Source organism: Canis lupus, chromosome 23 (assembly GCF_011100685.1).
Source record: "Canis lupus familiaris isolate Mischka breed German Shepherd chromosome 23, alternate assembly UU_Cfam_GSD_1.0, whole genome shotgun sequence".
Taxonomy (NCBI): domain Eukaryota; kingdom Metazoa; phylum Chordata; class Mammalia; order Carnivora; family Canidae; genus Canis; species Canis lupus.
Window position 1 is genome coordinate 35,800,934 of NC_049244.1, and position 15,736 is coordinate 35,816,669.

A 15,736-nucleotide genomic window follows, 5' to 3' on the forward strand; every position below is an offset into this window, starting at 1 on the left:
GTTTGAGAAGAGGTATAGGTATTAACTCTTCTTTAATGTTTGGTAGAATTTTCCTGTGAAGCCATCTGACCCTGAAATTTCTTATTTGTTGGAAGTCTTTTTGATTATTGATTGATTCAGTCTCTGGTAATCAATCTGTTCAAATCTTTTATTTCTTCTTGCTTCAGTTTTGGTAGGTTGTACATTTTTAGGAATTTATCCATTTCTTCGAGGTTGTCCAATTTGTTGGCATACGGGTTTTTCATACTGTTCTCTTACAATTGTTTGTATTTCTGTGGTATCAGTGTTATTTGTCCTCTTTCATTTGTGATTCTGTTTGAGTCCTCTCTCTCTCTTTTAATGACTTGGGCTAGAAGTTTATCAGTTTTGTTGCTTTTTTCAAAGAATCAGCTCCTAGTTTCATTCTGTTTTATTTATTTATTTATTTATTTAATAAATTTATTTTTTATTGGTGTTCAATTTGCCAACATACAGAATAACACCCAGTGCTTATCCCGTCAAGTGCCCCACTCAGTGCCCGTCACCCATTCACCCCCACCCCCCCGCCCTCCTCCCCTTACACCACCCCCAGTTCGCTTCCCAGAGTTAGGAGTCTTCATGTTCTGTCTCCCTTTCTGACATTTCCCACCCATTTCTTCTCCCTTCCCTTCTATTCCCTTTCACTATTATTTATATCATTCTGTTTTATTGTTTTGTTTTGTTTTTAGTTTTTAAACATTTATTTCTGCTCTCATGTTTGCTATTTCCTTACTTCTGCTGGTTTGAGGTTTTGTTCTTCTTTTGATAGCTCCTATAGGTATAAGTTTAGGTCATTTATTTGACATTTTTCTTGTTTCATGAAGTAGGACTGTATTTTTGTAAACTTCCCTATTAGAACTGCTTTTGTTGCATCCCAAAGATTTTGTGTATTTTCATTTCATTTTTTTCACATAATTTTTTATTTCTTCTTTGATATATTCATTGTTCAGTAGCATGTTATTTAACTTCCATCTATTTGTGGTCTTTCTTGATTTTTTCTTGTGGTTGATTTATAGTTTCATAGTGTTGTGGTCAGAAGAGATGCATGGTATGACTTAAATCTTTTTGAGTTTGTTGGGACTTGTTTTGTGGCCTAATATGTGAGGTATTCTGGAGAATGTCCCATGTGCACTTGAAAAGAATGTGCATTCTGCTGTTTTAGGATGGAATGTCCTGAATATATCTGTTAAATCCCATCTGGTCCAGTGTGCCATTCAAAGCTACTGTTTACTTGTTGATTTTCTGTTTGGCTATACTGTCCATTGATGTCAGTGGAATGTTTAAGCCCCTTATTTTTTTTTAAATTTTTATTTATTTATGATAGTCACACACACACACACACACACACACACACACACACACACACACAGAGGCGGATACACAGGCAGAGGGAGAAGCAGGCTCCATGCACCGGGAGCCCAACGTGGGATTCGATCCCGGGTCTCCAGGATCGCGCCCTGGGCCAAAGACAGGTGCTAAACCGCTGCACCACCCAGGGATCCCAAGCCCCATATTGATTAGTTCCTTTATGTTTGTTATTAACTGTTTTATGTATTTGGGTGCTCCCATGTTGGATGTATAAGTATTTACAATTGTCATATCTTCATGTTGGATTGTCCCCTTTATTATTATACATTATTATACAGTGTACTTCATTGTTTCTTCTTGCAGTCTTTGTGTTAAAGCCTATTTTGTCTGATATGAATATTGCTACCCTGGCTTTCTTTTGACATCCATTTGCATGATAAATGTTTCTCTATCCCCTCAGTTTCAACCTGCAGGTGTCTTTAGGTCTGAAATGAATCTCTTGTAAGCAGCTTATAGATGGTTTTTCCATTCACTCTATCATCCTGTGTTTTTTGATTGGAGCATTTAGTCCATTTACATTCAAAGTAATTATTGATAGATATGTATTTATTACCATTTTGTTATTTGTTTTGTGGTTGTTTTTGTAGTTTTTCTCTGATCCTTTCTTCTCCTGCTCTCTTTCCTGTTTTTTTTTTTTTTCACTTTCTTTAGTGATACTTGGATTCCTTTCTCTTTATTCTTTGCATACCTATTACTGGTTTCTGATTTGTGATTACCGTTAGGTTTGTATATACCATTTGCATATAACAGCCTATTTGAAGTTGATAGTTGTTTAAGTTTGGACCCATTCTTTACTCCTCTCCCCCCACATTTTTTGGTATATGGTATCATATTTTACATCCTTTTATTTTGTGAATTTCTTTACTGATTTTTACAGATATGCTTATTTTTACTGCTTTTGTGATTCCTACTTTTCATACTTTCACTTATGGTCTTTCCTGTCTTCTCAAAGAGTCCCCTTTAATATTTCTTGTAGAGCTGCTTTTGTGATCATGAATTCTTTTAGTTTTTGTTTGTCTGAGAAACTCTTTATTTCTACTTCTATTCTGGTCTTTTCTTTCTTTTTTTTTAAAGTAAACTTTCCCCCTAAAATGGGGCTCGAACTCATGACCCAGAGATCAAGGGTAGCATGCTCTACTGACTGAGCCAGCTGAGTGACCCTCCCTTTCTATTCTGAATGGTAGCCTTACTGGATAGAGTATTGTTGGCACCAATTATCTCCTTTCAGCACTTTAAATATTTCGTGTCACTCCTGCTTGGCCTGTAGAGTTTCTGCTGAAATATTTGCTGTTAGCCTTAAGGAGTTTCTCTTGTATGTAGCTGCCTTCTTTTCTCTTCCTGCTTTAAATTTTTTTCTTTATCACAACTTTTTTTGCCATTTTAATTACTATGTGTCTTGATGTGGATCTCCTGGGGTTGATTTTGTTTTGGTGGTGGTGGTGGGGGATTTCTGTGCTTCCTGGATCTGGGTATCTATTTCCTTCCCCAGATTAGGGAAGTTTTCAGGTATTATTTCTTCAAAAAATTTTCTTCCCCCTTTTCTCTATCTTCTTCTTTTGGAATCCCTATAATATGAATATTATTATTTTTTTAATGTGAATATTATTATACTTGATGGGGTCACTGAGTTCCCTAAGTATTCTCAATTTGCATAATTTTTTTTCCTCTGACTTGCTCAACTTGATTGCTTTTTATTACTCTGTCTTCCAGGTCACTAATTCATGCTAGGCTTCTTCTAGCCTGCTATTTATTCCTCAAGTGTATTTTAAAGTTAATTTATTGTGTTTTTCATCTCCGAATGATTATTTCTTTATCTCTTTGTTACAGGTATCACTGATGTCTTCCACGTCAGGCATATTACTTATATCCATTTCACTTAGGTCTCTTGCTATGGTTTTGCCCTGTTCTTTCATTTGGGACATATTCCTCTGGTTCCTCATTTTGCCTAACCCTCTGTGCCTGTTTCTATGTGTTAGGAAAGTGAGCTGTATCTCATGCTCTTGAAGATAATGTCTGATGAAGAAGAAGTCCTGTAATGCTCTGCAGTGCAGTGTCTCCTGTTATTCAGGACCTGGTACTTCAGAGGGTGTCTCCTATGTGTGTTGCTATGCCCTACTGTTGTGTCCTGGCCGCTCTTTCCTTCAGTCATTTGCAGAGGCTCTCTTTGCCTGTTACGGGCAGTGTTTTGTCTTACTGGGGGGTGGGGCACATTTTAACAAGGTGCATCCTAGTCTGCTTGTGAAATGAGACCTGCCTTGGCTGCCACCGGAACTGACAGCCTGTAAAATACATGGATTAGAGATGTGGTGTTAGTTGGGCTTGTGCCAGTCTTCTTGGGAAGGGAAACTGCAACACCTACACTGAGGCAAGTGTAACAAGGAAGCATGGATCTTGTGAAGCACAAGGTAGTAGGGCTTCATGTAAGCAAGTTAGATAGCTAGTGTTGGTGCGGTGCTGGTTCCTGCAGGTGGCCCTGTGTTTATGCTGAGTGTTGGGGAAGGGAAATATTGTGTGCCAGCTCCTTTGTTCTTAGAGGGTTCTTCCTGCGATTCCCGACTCTTCAAACACTCTCTGAGATGAGTAAATAACTCTCCCTCCTACATGCTCCAGTTGTTTTTCAAGCCGCTGTTTCTACACTGTATCTCTGTAGGTCATTTTCTGTACTATCTTTTCAAGGGCTGGAATTCAGCTGCCTATCACCTTCCAGACTCTCCTAGAACTGAGCCTCTGATTTTTAAAATTCCAGGCTTTAAGTCCCGCTGACTGTAGGAACTCATGAAATTTGTTGGCTCCTCTGACTTTGAAAGCCATAAGTTATGAGGATTTGTCTTCCCCATGAGGGTTCCCTGGAGTGCTAGTCTGTTTATTGCCCTTTACTGTGTCCCCTACTCACTCCCAAGCAGGGACAGCTATGATTTGTTTTGCTCCTAAACCACATTTCTGCCCTTCCTACCTTCTTTGATGTGGTCTCTTTTCTATCTTTAGTTGTGGAGTTTATTCTGCCAGTTTTTGGGTCACTTTCTGGGTTATTTATGCTGATGTGAGTGTTATCTGGTTGTATCCATAAGACAAGATGAGCTTAAGGTTCTCCTACTTTGCCATCTTTCCAGCCTCTGTACTTAATTTCCTTTTTGTTTATTAGAGTTTCTGTCTCTCTACTTACGTTACTTATTTATTATTGTATGTTGTCTTCTTTTTCCATTGGATCCCTTAGTATGTTAGCTAGAGTTATTTTAAATTCCTGGTATAATAATGCCAACATCACTCTCATATTTGAATCTGGTTATAATGCTTGTCCTGTTTCTTTAAACTGTATTTTTGCCTTTTAGTATGTCTTGTAATTTTTTGTTGAAATCCAGGAATTATGTACTAGGTAAAAGGAACTATAGTAAATAGGCTGTTAGTGATGTGGTGGTAAGGGGTGTGTGTGTGTGTGTGTGTGTGTGTGTGTGTGTGTGTGTAGGGGATGGGAAGCATCTTATAGTCTATGATTAAGATCTCAGTCTTTTGGTGAGCTTGTATCCCTGGGCTGTGAACTCCACTTACATTTTTTGGTTTCTTTCAGTGTGGGACAAGATGGCTACAGGGGATGAGTTGGGCATTTCCCCTTGTCCAGGTTAGTCAAGCTCTGAGAGAAACCCAATAAGTTCTGGTAAAATAGTTTTTTTTCAAGGTCATGCCTTGTTAAGAACAGAAAGCTCTGGCATATTTAAAAATGTTTGTTTTCCCCTCCCTCTGCTGAAAGCAGGAGGGGAATATTCTTTTTACTAGTAGAGCTCCTGGAAGTAAAACCCACAAAAATGTGGATTCCGTTTCCTAAGCTGTGATTTCTCTCCATCTTTCCAATTTTGGTGGCAGTTTCCCTGGGACTTCTCTGATGGATTTAAGAAGAGTTGATTTCCATTTTTTTCAGCTTCTTACTTGTTTTTAGGATGGAGTAATGAATTCCAAGCTCTTTCTATGCTGGACAGGAAATTGAAAGTCTCTTCGTAGTGTGTTAATATTAATGTAGATATTTACCATTTTCATGCTCTTCATTTCCTTCTTTGGATCTGAATTGTTGTCTAGTGTCATTTCCTTTTACTTGAAGGACTTTAGTAATTTTTTGGTACCCATTTAAAAAGTTTAAATTCAATTTAATTAATAAATAATATATTAGTTTTATTTTTTTATTTTTTTATTTTATTTTATTTTTTTTAATTTATTTTTTATTGGTGTTTAATTTACTAACATACAGAATAATCCCCAGTGCCCGTCACCCATTCACTCCCACCCCCCGCCCTCCTCCCCTTCTACCACCCCTAGTTCGTTTCCCAGAATTAGCAGTCTTTATGTTCTGTCTCCCTTTCTGATATTTCCCACACATTTCTTCTCCCTTCCCTTATATTCCCTTTCACTATTATTTATATTCCCCAAATGAATGAGAACATATAATGTTTGTCCTTCTCTGACTGACTTACTTCACTCAGCATAATACCCTCCAGTTCCATCCACGTTGAAGCAAATGGTGGGCATTTGTCATTTCTAATAGCTGAGTAATATTCCATTGTATACATAAACCACATCTTCTTTATCCATTCATCTTTCGTTGGACACCGAGGCTCCTTCCACAGTTTGGCTATCGTGGCCATTGCTGCTATAAACATCGGGGTGCAGGTATCCCGGCGTTTCATTGCATTTGTCTCTTTGGGGTAAATCCCCAACAGTGCAATTGCTGGGTCGTAGGGCAGGTATATTTTTAACTGTTTGAGGAACCTCCACACAATTTTCCAGAGTGGCTGCCCCAGTTCACATTCCCACCAACAGTGTATGAGGGTTCCCTTTTCTCCGCATCCTCTCCAACATTTGTTGTTTCCTGCCTTGTTAATTTTCCCCATTCTCACTGGTGTGAGGTGGTATCTCATTGTGGTTTTGATTTGTATTTCCCTGATGGCAAGTGATGCAGAGCATTTTCTCATATGCATGTTGGCCATGTCTATATCTTCCTCTGTGAGATTTCTGTTCATGTCTTTTGCCCATTTCATGATTGGATTGTTTGTTTCTTTGGTGTTGAGTTTAATAAGTTCTTTATAGATCTTGGAAACTAGCCCTTTATCTGATATGTCATTTGCAAATATCTTCTCCCATTCTGTAGGTTGTCTTTGAGTTTTGTTGACTGTATCCTTTGCTGTGCAAAAGCTAGGAATAAACCTAACCAAAGATGTAAAGGATCTATACCCTCAAAACTATAGAACACTTCTGAAAGAAATTGAGGAAGACACAAAGAGATGGAAAAATATTCCATGCTCATGGATTGGCAGAATTAATATTGTGAAAATGTCAATGTTACCCAGGGCAATATACACGTTTAATGCAATCCCTATCAAAATACCATGGACTTTCTTCAGAGAGTTAGAACAAATTATTTTAAGATTTGTGTGGAATCAGAAAAAACCCCGAATAGCCAGGGGAATTTTAAAAAAGAAAACCATATCTGGGGGCATCACAATGCCAGATTTCAGGTTGTACTACAAAGCTGTGGTCATCAAGACAGTGTGGTACTGGCACAAAAACAGACACATAGATCAGTGGAACAGAATAGAGAATCCAGAAGTGGACCCTGAACTTTACGGGCAACTATTATTAGTTTTAGAAGTAGAGTTCAGTCATTCATCAGTCTTATAAAATATCCACTGCTCATTACATCATGTGCCCTCCTTAATGCCCATCACCCAGTTACCCCATTCCCCCCAACTAATTCCTGTTTAGCAACTCTCAGTTTGTTTCCTATAGTTAGGATTCTTTTATGGTTTGTCTACTCTGTTTTCATCTTATTTTTCCTTCCCTTCCCCTATGCTGATCTGTTTTGTTTCTTAAATTTCACATGTGGGTGAATTTGTATGATATTTGTCTTTCTCTGACTGACATATTTTGCTTGGCATACTACCCTTTAGTTCTATCCACATCAATATAAATGGCAAGATTTCATTCTTTTTGATGGCTGAGTAGTATTCCATTGTGTGTGTGCATGTGTGTGTGTGTTTGTGCATGTGTGTGTATTAAATCTTCTTTATCCATTAGTTTGTCAGTGGACATCTGGGCTCTTTATGTAATGTGGCTGTTATGGACATTGCTTCTATAAACACTGGGGTAGAGGTGCCCCTTCAGATCACCATATTTGTATCTTTAGGGTAAATACCCAGTAGTACAACTGCTGGGTTGTAGGGTAACTCTATTTTTAACTTTTTGAGGAACTTCCATATTGTTTTTCAGAATGGCTGCACCAACTTGCATTCCTAGTAACTGTGCAAGAGGGTTCCCCTTTCTCTGCATCCTCACCAACATCTGTTGTTTCCTGACTTATTAATTTTAGCCATTCTGACCGGTGTGAGGTGGTATCTCATTGTGGTTTTGATTTGTAATTCCCTGATAACAGGAGATGTAGAGCATTTTTTCATGTTTCTGTTCATGTTTGTATGTCCTCTTTGGAGAAATGTCTGTCTGTATGGTCATGTCATGTCTTCTGGCCATTTCTTGACTGGATTTTTTTTTTTTTTGGATTTTGAGTTTGATAAGTTCTTTGTAGATTTTGGACAGTAGCCTTTATCTAATAAGACATTTGCAAATATCTTCCCCCATTTGATAGGTTGCCTTTTAGTTTTGTTTACCATTTTTTTTTCTGTGCAAAAGCTTTTTATCTTGGTGAAGTCTCAATAGTTCATTTTTGCCTTTGTTTTCCTTGCCTCTGAAGACATGTGTAGCAAGAAGTTGCTGTGGCCACAGTCAAAGAAGTTGATGCCTCTGTTCTCCTTTAGGATTTTGATAGATTCCAGTCTCACATTTAGGTCTTTTATCCATTTTGCATTTATTTTTGTGTATAGTGTAAGAAAGTGGTCCAGTTTCATTCTGCATGTGGCTGTCCAATTTTCCCAACACCATTTGTTGAAGAGATTGTGTTTTTCCCATTGGATATTCTTGCCTCCTTTGTCAAAGATTAATTGACCATATAATTACGGGTTTATTTTTGTGTTTTCTCTTCTATTCCATTGATCTATGTGTTTGTTTTTATGTCAGTACCATACTGTCTTGATGATTACAACTTTGTAATACAGTGTAAGTCCAGAGTTGTGATGTCACCAGCTTTGTTTTTCTTTTTTTCAACATTTCTTAGGCTGTTTGGGGTCTTTTATGGTTCCATACAAATTTTAGGATGGTTTGTGTTTCAGCTCTGTGAAAAGTCGATGGTATTTTGATAGGGATTGCATTGAACGTATAGATTGCTCTAGGTAGCATAGACATTTTAACAATATTTGTTCTTCCAGTCCATGAGCATGAAATGTTTTTCCATTTCTTTGTGTCTTCCTCAATTTCTTTCCTAAGTGTTCTGTAGTTTTCAGAGTACAGATCCTTTACCTCTTTGGTTACATTTATTCCTAGGTATCTCATGGTTTTCGTTGCAATTGGAAATGGGATCAATTCCTTGATTTTTCTTTCTTATGTCTCATTGTTAGTATGTAGAAATGTGACTGACTTCTCTGCATTGATTTTATATCCTGTGACGTTGCCAAATTCCTGTATCAGTTCTAGCAATTTTTTGTTGGAGTCATTTGGGTTTTCTACAGAGAGAATCATGTCATTTTTGAAGAGTGAGAGTTTGATTTCTTCTTTGCTGATTTGGATGCCTTTTATTTCTTTTTGTTATTTGATTGCTGAGGCTAGGACTTCCAGTACTGTTAAGTAACAATGGTGAGAGTGCACATCCCCATTTCATTCTTGACCTTAGAGGAAAAGCTCTGTATTTCCCCATTGAGAATGATATTTGCTGTGGGTTTTTCATATATGGCTTTTATGGTATTGAGTTATGTTCCTTCTACTGCTGCATTACAGAGAGTTTTTGTCAAGAAAGGATGCTCTACTTTGTCAAATGCTTTTCCTGCATCAATTGAGAGGATCATATGGTTGTTGTCTTTTCTTTTATTAATACTGTGTATCATGTTGATTGATTTGTGAATGTTGAACCACCCTTGCAGCCCAGGAATAAATCCCATTTGGTCATGGTGAATAATCCTTTTAATGTACTGTTGGATCCTATCAGCTATTATCCTGGTGAGAATTTTTACATTTATGTTCATCAGGGATATTGGTCCATAATTCCCCTTTTTGATGGGATCTTTGTCTGGTTTTGGGATCAAGGTAATGCTGGCCTCATAGAATGAGTTTGGAAGTTTTCCTTCCATTTCTATTTTTTGAAACAGCTTCAGAAGAATAATTATTAATTAAGAACCTATTAATTCTCCTTTAAATGTTTGGTAGAATTCTGGTGGGAGGCCATCTGGTCCAGGACTCTTGTTTGTTGGGAGATTTGTTAAAAATATTTTATTTATTTATGAGAGAGAGAGAAAGAGAGAAGAAGAAGAGGGAGAAGAAGAAGAAGAAGAAGAAGAAGAAGAAGAAGAAGAAGAAGAAGGAGGAGGAGGAGGAGGAGGAGGAGGAGGAGGAGGAGGAGGAGGAGGAAAGAAGGAGAAGGAGAAGAGAGAAGAAGAAAGAAGAAGAAGGAGAAGGAGAGAAGAAGAAGAAGAAGAGAGGAGATAGCAATTGAGAGTGTGAACAGTGGTGGTGGGGAAGAGACAGGGAGAGGGACAAGCAGACTCAACTGCCAAGTGGGAGCAAAATGTGGGGCTCAATCCCAGGACCCTGGGATCATGACCTGAGCTGAAGGCAGATGCCTAACTGATGGAGCCACCTAGGCACCACCTCTTGGGAGATTTTTGATTACTGCTTCAATTTCTTTGCTGGTTATGGGTCTGTTCAGGTTTTCTATTTCTTCCTGTTTCAGTTTTGGTAGTTTATATATTTCTTGGAATGCATCCATTTCTTCCAGATTGTCTAATTTGTTGGCATATAATTGTTAAAATTGTAATTATTTGTATTTCTTATAATTGTATTTCTTTTTTAAAAAATTGTATTTCTTATAATTGCTTGTATTTCTTCAGTGGTGGTTGTGATCTCTCCTTTTTCATTCATGATTTTATTTATTTGGGCCCTTTCTCTTTTCTTTTTGATAAGTCTGGCTAGGGGTTTATCGATTTTATTAATTCTTTCAAAGAACCAGCTCCTAGTTTTATTGATCTTTTCTATTCTTTTGATATTTATGTCATTGATTTCTGCTCTAATCTTTATTATTTCTCTTCTCCTGCTGCATTTAGGCTTTATTTGCTGTTGCGTTTCCAGGTCCTTTAGGATCTAGGTTAGTTTGCAGATTGAGACTTTTCATATTTCTTGAGAAAGTCCTGTATTGCCATTTACTTCCCTCTTCGGACTGCCTTTGCTCATTCCAAAGGTTCTGAAGTATCATGTTTTAACTTTCACTTGTTTCCATGTATTTTAAAAATTCTTCTTTAATTTCCTGGTTGACCCATTAATTCTTTAGTAGGATGCTCTTTAACCTCCTAGGATTTGTGTTCCTTCCACATTTTCTCTTGTGATTTAGTTCAAGTTTTAAATCATTGTGGTCTGAAAATATGCACGGTAGAATCTCAATCTTTTGGTACCTGTTGGACCTGATTTGTGACCCAGTATGTGATCTATTCTGGAGAATGTTCCATGTGCACTCAAGAAGAATGCATATTCTGTTGCTTTAGGATGAAATGTTCTAAATATATCTGTGAAGTCCATCTGGTTCAGCGTGTCATTCAAAGTCCTTGTTTTCTTGTTGAACTTCTGCTTCAAAGACCTGTCCTTTGCTGTGAATGGGGTGTCAAAGTCCCCTATTATTATTGTATTATTATCAGTGTGTTTCTTTAGTTTTGTTACTAATTGGTTTATATAATTGGCTGCTCCCACATTAGGGGCATAAATATTTATAATTGTTAGATCTTTTTGTTGGATAGACTCTTTAATTATGATAGCCTGTCCTTCTTCATCTTTTATTACCATCTTTGGTTTAAAATCTAATTTGTCTGATATAAGGATTGCCACTCCAGCTTTTTTTTGATGTCCATTATTATGATAAATAGTGTTCCACCCCTCATGTTCTATCTGGAGGTGTCTTTGGGTCTAAGATGAGTCTCTTGCAGACAGCATATAATGGATCTTGCTTTTTTATCCAATCTGATACCCTGTGTCTTTTGACTGGGGCATTTAGCCAATTTATATTCAGAGTTACTACTGAAAAGAACTTAGTGTCATTGTATTATCTGTAAAGTCACTGTTTCTGTATGTTGTCTCTGTTCCTTTCTGGTCTATGTTCCATTTGGGCTCTCTTTTTGCTTAAAGGATCCCTTTTAATAATTATTGCAGGGCTAGTTTAATGATCACAAATTCTTTTAGTTCCTGTTTGTCCTGGAAGCTTTTTATCTGACCTTTTATTTTGAATGACAGCCTAGCTGGATAAAGTATTGTTGGCTGCATATTTTTCTCCTTTGGCACCCTGAATGTATCATCCCAGTTCTTTCTGGCCTGCCAGGTCTCTGTGGATAGTTTTGCTGCCAGCCTTATGTTTCTACTCTTGTAGGTTAAAGACCTTTAATTCCAAGCTGCTTTCAGAATTTTCTCTTCATCTCTGAAATTTGTTAGCTTCATTATTATATGTTGGGGTGTTGACCTATTTTTATTGATTTTGAGGGGGGCTGTCTATGCCTCCTGGACTTGAAAGCCTATTTCCTTCCCCAGATTCGGGAAGCTCTCTGCTATAATTTGTTAAAATAAACCTTCTGCCTTCCTCTCTCTCTCTTCTCGTTTGCTGGGACCTCTATTATTTGAATCTTCTTGTGCTTTATGGTATCACTTATCTGTTGAAATCTTCCCTTGTGATCTAGTAGTTGTTCATCTCCCTTTTTCTCAGCTTCTTTATTCTCCATAATTTTGTCTTCAATATCAGTGACTTTTTCTTCTGCCTCATTTATCCTAGCAGTTAGAGCCTCCATTTTTGACCGCATCTCAGTAATAGCATTTTAAAATTTCAGCTTGATTAGATATTCTTTTATTTCTACAGGAAGTGACTCTCTAGTGTCTTCTATGCTTTTATCAAGCCCAGCTAGTATCTTAATAATTGTTTTGAATTCTAGTTCCAACATCTTACTTATATCCATATTGATTAAATCCATGGCAGAGAGTACTGCCTCCTGTTCTTTCTTTTGTGATGAATTTCTCCTTCTAGTCGTGTCCAGAAAAGAAAGGAGAAAAGAAAAAGACCCAGTAGGAACGAACAAGGGGTAGTAGAAAGGGAGGTGGGCGGGGTGTTGGGGGTGACTGAGTGATGGGCACTGAGGGGGGCACTTGGCAGGATGAGCACTGGGTGTTATGCTAAATATTGGCAAATTGAACGACAATAAAAAAATAAAAAAAAGAAAAAGACCTAGTAAAAATAGCAATAATAATAATAATGACAATAACAACAACAAAGCCTCTGAAAGTGTTTCTGGTGTATGCTGTATATACTCTGCTGTTGTATTTTGGCTGCTCTTTCCCACTGGTCCTTCCTCCAAAGAGTTCCTCTTTCCTTGTGGTGGGGAGTGTTTGGACCTTTACATGGATGTGTTTTGATTTGTTTGTGAAGTTAAGCCTGTAAAGGAAAATAGGGGATCCCTGGGTGGCGCAGCGGTTTGGCGCCTACCTTTGGCCCAGGGCGCGATCCTGGAGACCCGGGATCGAATCCCACATCAGGCTCTCGGTGCATGGAGCCTGCTTCTCCCTCTGCCTGTGTCTCTGCCTCTCTCTCTCTCTCTCTGTGACTATCATAAATAAATAAAAATTAAAAAAAAAAGAAAATAGAAAAGAGAAGGAGAAAAAAGAAAAAAAAAAAAAAAAAGCATGATCCAAAGCAAGAGAGAAGGAAATGGATCAAAAATTGATACCATCATATAGACAATGAACTTTAAGCCTGATTCTAAAAAATATGAAAGAAAGAGGGAAAGAAAAATAGGGAGAGAAGAGAAAAAAATTAAAAATTAAAAAAAGCAGCCTGATCCAAAAACTAAGAGAAGGAAACAAATGAAGCAACAAATGCACAAAAGATTATAAGCCTGATACAAAAAAAGAAAAAGAAAAAATGTATAAAGTAAGGGATGAAGAATAAAGAATAAGAAATAGGAAAATAAATGATGTAAAAATTTTTTAAAATTAAGAAAAGGAGGGGGGTGGGGGGGGGAGAAGTAAGCCTGGTCCTATTTCCACTGGATGTTGATGTTTAAGGAACTTTCTTTAGTCAGTAGATTTAGTAGATGTGGGGAGCCTGTGTAAGTTATTTGAGGGAGAGGCCTGCTGGGCTGGTGCACAAGCTGACTTGCCCTTGTACAAATGCCCCTGCCAGGCCAGGGGGCAGGGTTTAGGGTAGGGGGCTCCAGCCTCCACTAGAGATGCTGTGTTTCTCTCTGGAGTCTGACTGTGTGGGTGAATGAGAGGAGAGAGGGATGGTGGAAGAGATAGAATATGGAGTCACCCCTGCCCTCTTGTCCCTGGGGAGTGGAACTCCAGGCCACCCTGTTCAAGATGCCCTCTTAGAAAAGGGAACAATCTCTTGTGTCCTTGGGCTTTAGTCATTTCCCTGTCCTAGCCTGGCACACCCAGAGCCACAGATCTGTATTTTATCTTTGCCTGGTACCTAGGACTCAAAACTCCACATTTTATAGGGCCTGGTAAGGTGCACATCCTGTCCCCCAAAAGCCATAGCACAGTGTGAGCAGAGACTAGAGTTTATTGTAACACTCGGTGAAAAGCTGGAACCAGGTTATCAGCCATCTGCACTAAGTCTCTTACTCCCTTTTGTCCCAGAAAAACCCTCACAGAGGCTTGGATCTGTTGTGGCAGGCAGCAAAAAGCTGCAGCCAGGTTATCTATGGTCTGCTCCAGTCTCTCGTGCTTTGCTCAGTTCAGCCTCAGAAAAGCAGCCCCTGTGTGAGCACGCAGAGGTTTAAGCCTACTGTGGCTCATGGTGAAAAGTTGTTCAGAGGTTTTTTTTTTTGCCCTCTCTGTGCACCTCTGACCCTGCTGCTGAGATCTGTTTAATGGTCCCCTGGCTGGCCTTTGGTCTTTAGAGAGGCAAAATACGCTCTTCCAAATGCCCTCTGGGAAGGGGAGCCTTCTCTCCCTGAGTGACCCAGGGGGTCTTCTCTTGGAGGTTTATAGTGTGGTCCCAACCCACTGTGCTCTTTCCCACTTTCTCCCTTTTCCTGACTTTGCTCTGCAAGATGGGTTTCCTCCCTTTTCTGGCTCCTGGCTTCCTCTCCCGGGGTTCATGGCTCCAAAACTCCCATCTGCCTCGTTATCATGCTCCAGCTGTGCAGATTATTTCCTTAATCCACACAATCCTCTTCCTAGTTGTTCAAAATAGTTGAATGTTATATGTTCTCATTCATTTGGGGAATATAAATAATAGTGAAAGGGAATATAAGGGAAGGGAGAAGAAATGTGTGGGAAATATCAGAAAGGGAGACAGAACGTAAAGACTGCTAACTCTGGGAAACGAACTAGGGGTGGTAGAAGGGGAGGAGGGCGGGGGGTGGGAGTGAATGGGTGACGGGCACTGGGGGTTATTCTGTATGTTAGTAAATTGAACACCAATAAAGAATAAATTAAAAAAAAATAAAATAAAACAAAATAGTTGAATGTTGATCTAGCTGTATTCCAAGGGTAATACAAGTTCAGGGTTCCCCTACTACTTGCCATTTTAACTCCCATCCCCTTTAGTATTTCTTGTAAAGTAGGTCTTCCAGCAGTAAACTATCTTTGTTTAGGGGGGAATATCTTCATTTTGCTTTCATTTGTATTTTTATTTTATTTTAATTTTTAAATTTATTTTATTTTTTTATTGGGGTTCAATTTGCCAACATATGGCATAACACCCAGTGCTCATCCCATCAAGTGCCCCCCTCAGTGCCCGTCACACAGCCCCCCCCCAACCCCTGCCCACCTCCCTTTCCACTACCCCTTGTTCGTTTCCCAGAGTTAGGAGTCTCTCATGTTCTGTCTCCCTCTCTGATATTTCCCATTTTATTTTTAAAAAATATTTTATTTATTCATGAGACACACACACACACACACACATACACAGAGGCAGAGACACAGGCAGAGGGAGAAGCAGGCTCTATGCAGGGAGCCCGAAGCGGGACTCAATCCGGGGACTCTAGGATCACACCCTGAGCTGAAGGCAGACGCTCAACCGCTGAGCCACCCAGGCATCCCTGCTTTCATTTTTATAGTATGATTTTCCCAGATATAAAATTCTTGTTTGACAATTTTTTTCATTCAACATGTTGAATATGTTATTCCATTGCCTTCTGGCCTCCTTGGTTAATATGAGCAATTAACTGTTAATAATATTTGTCTTCCATTTTACAAGTCATTTTTGTTTTGCTGCTTTCAAAATTTTCTC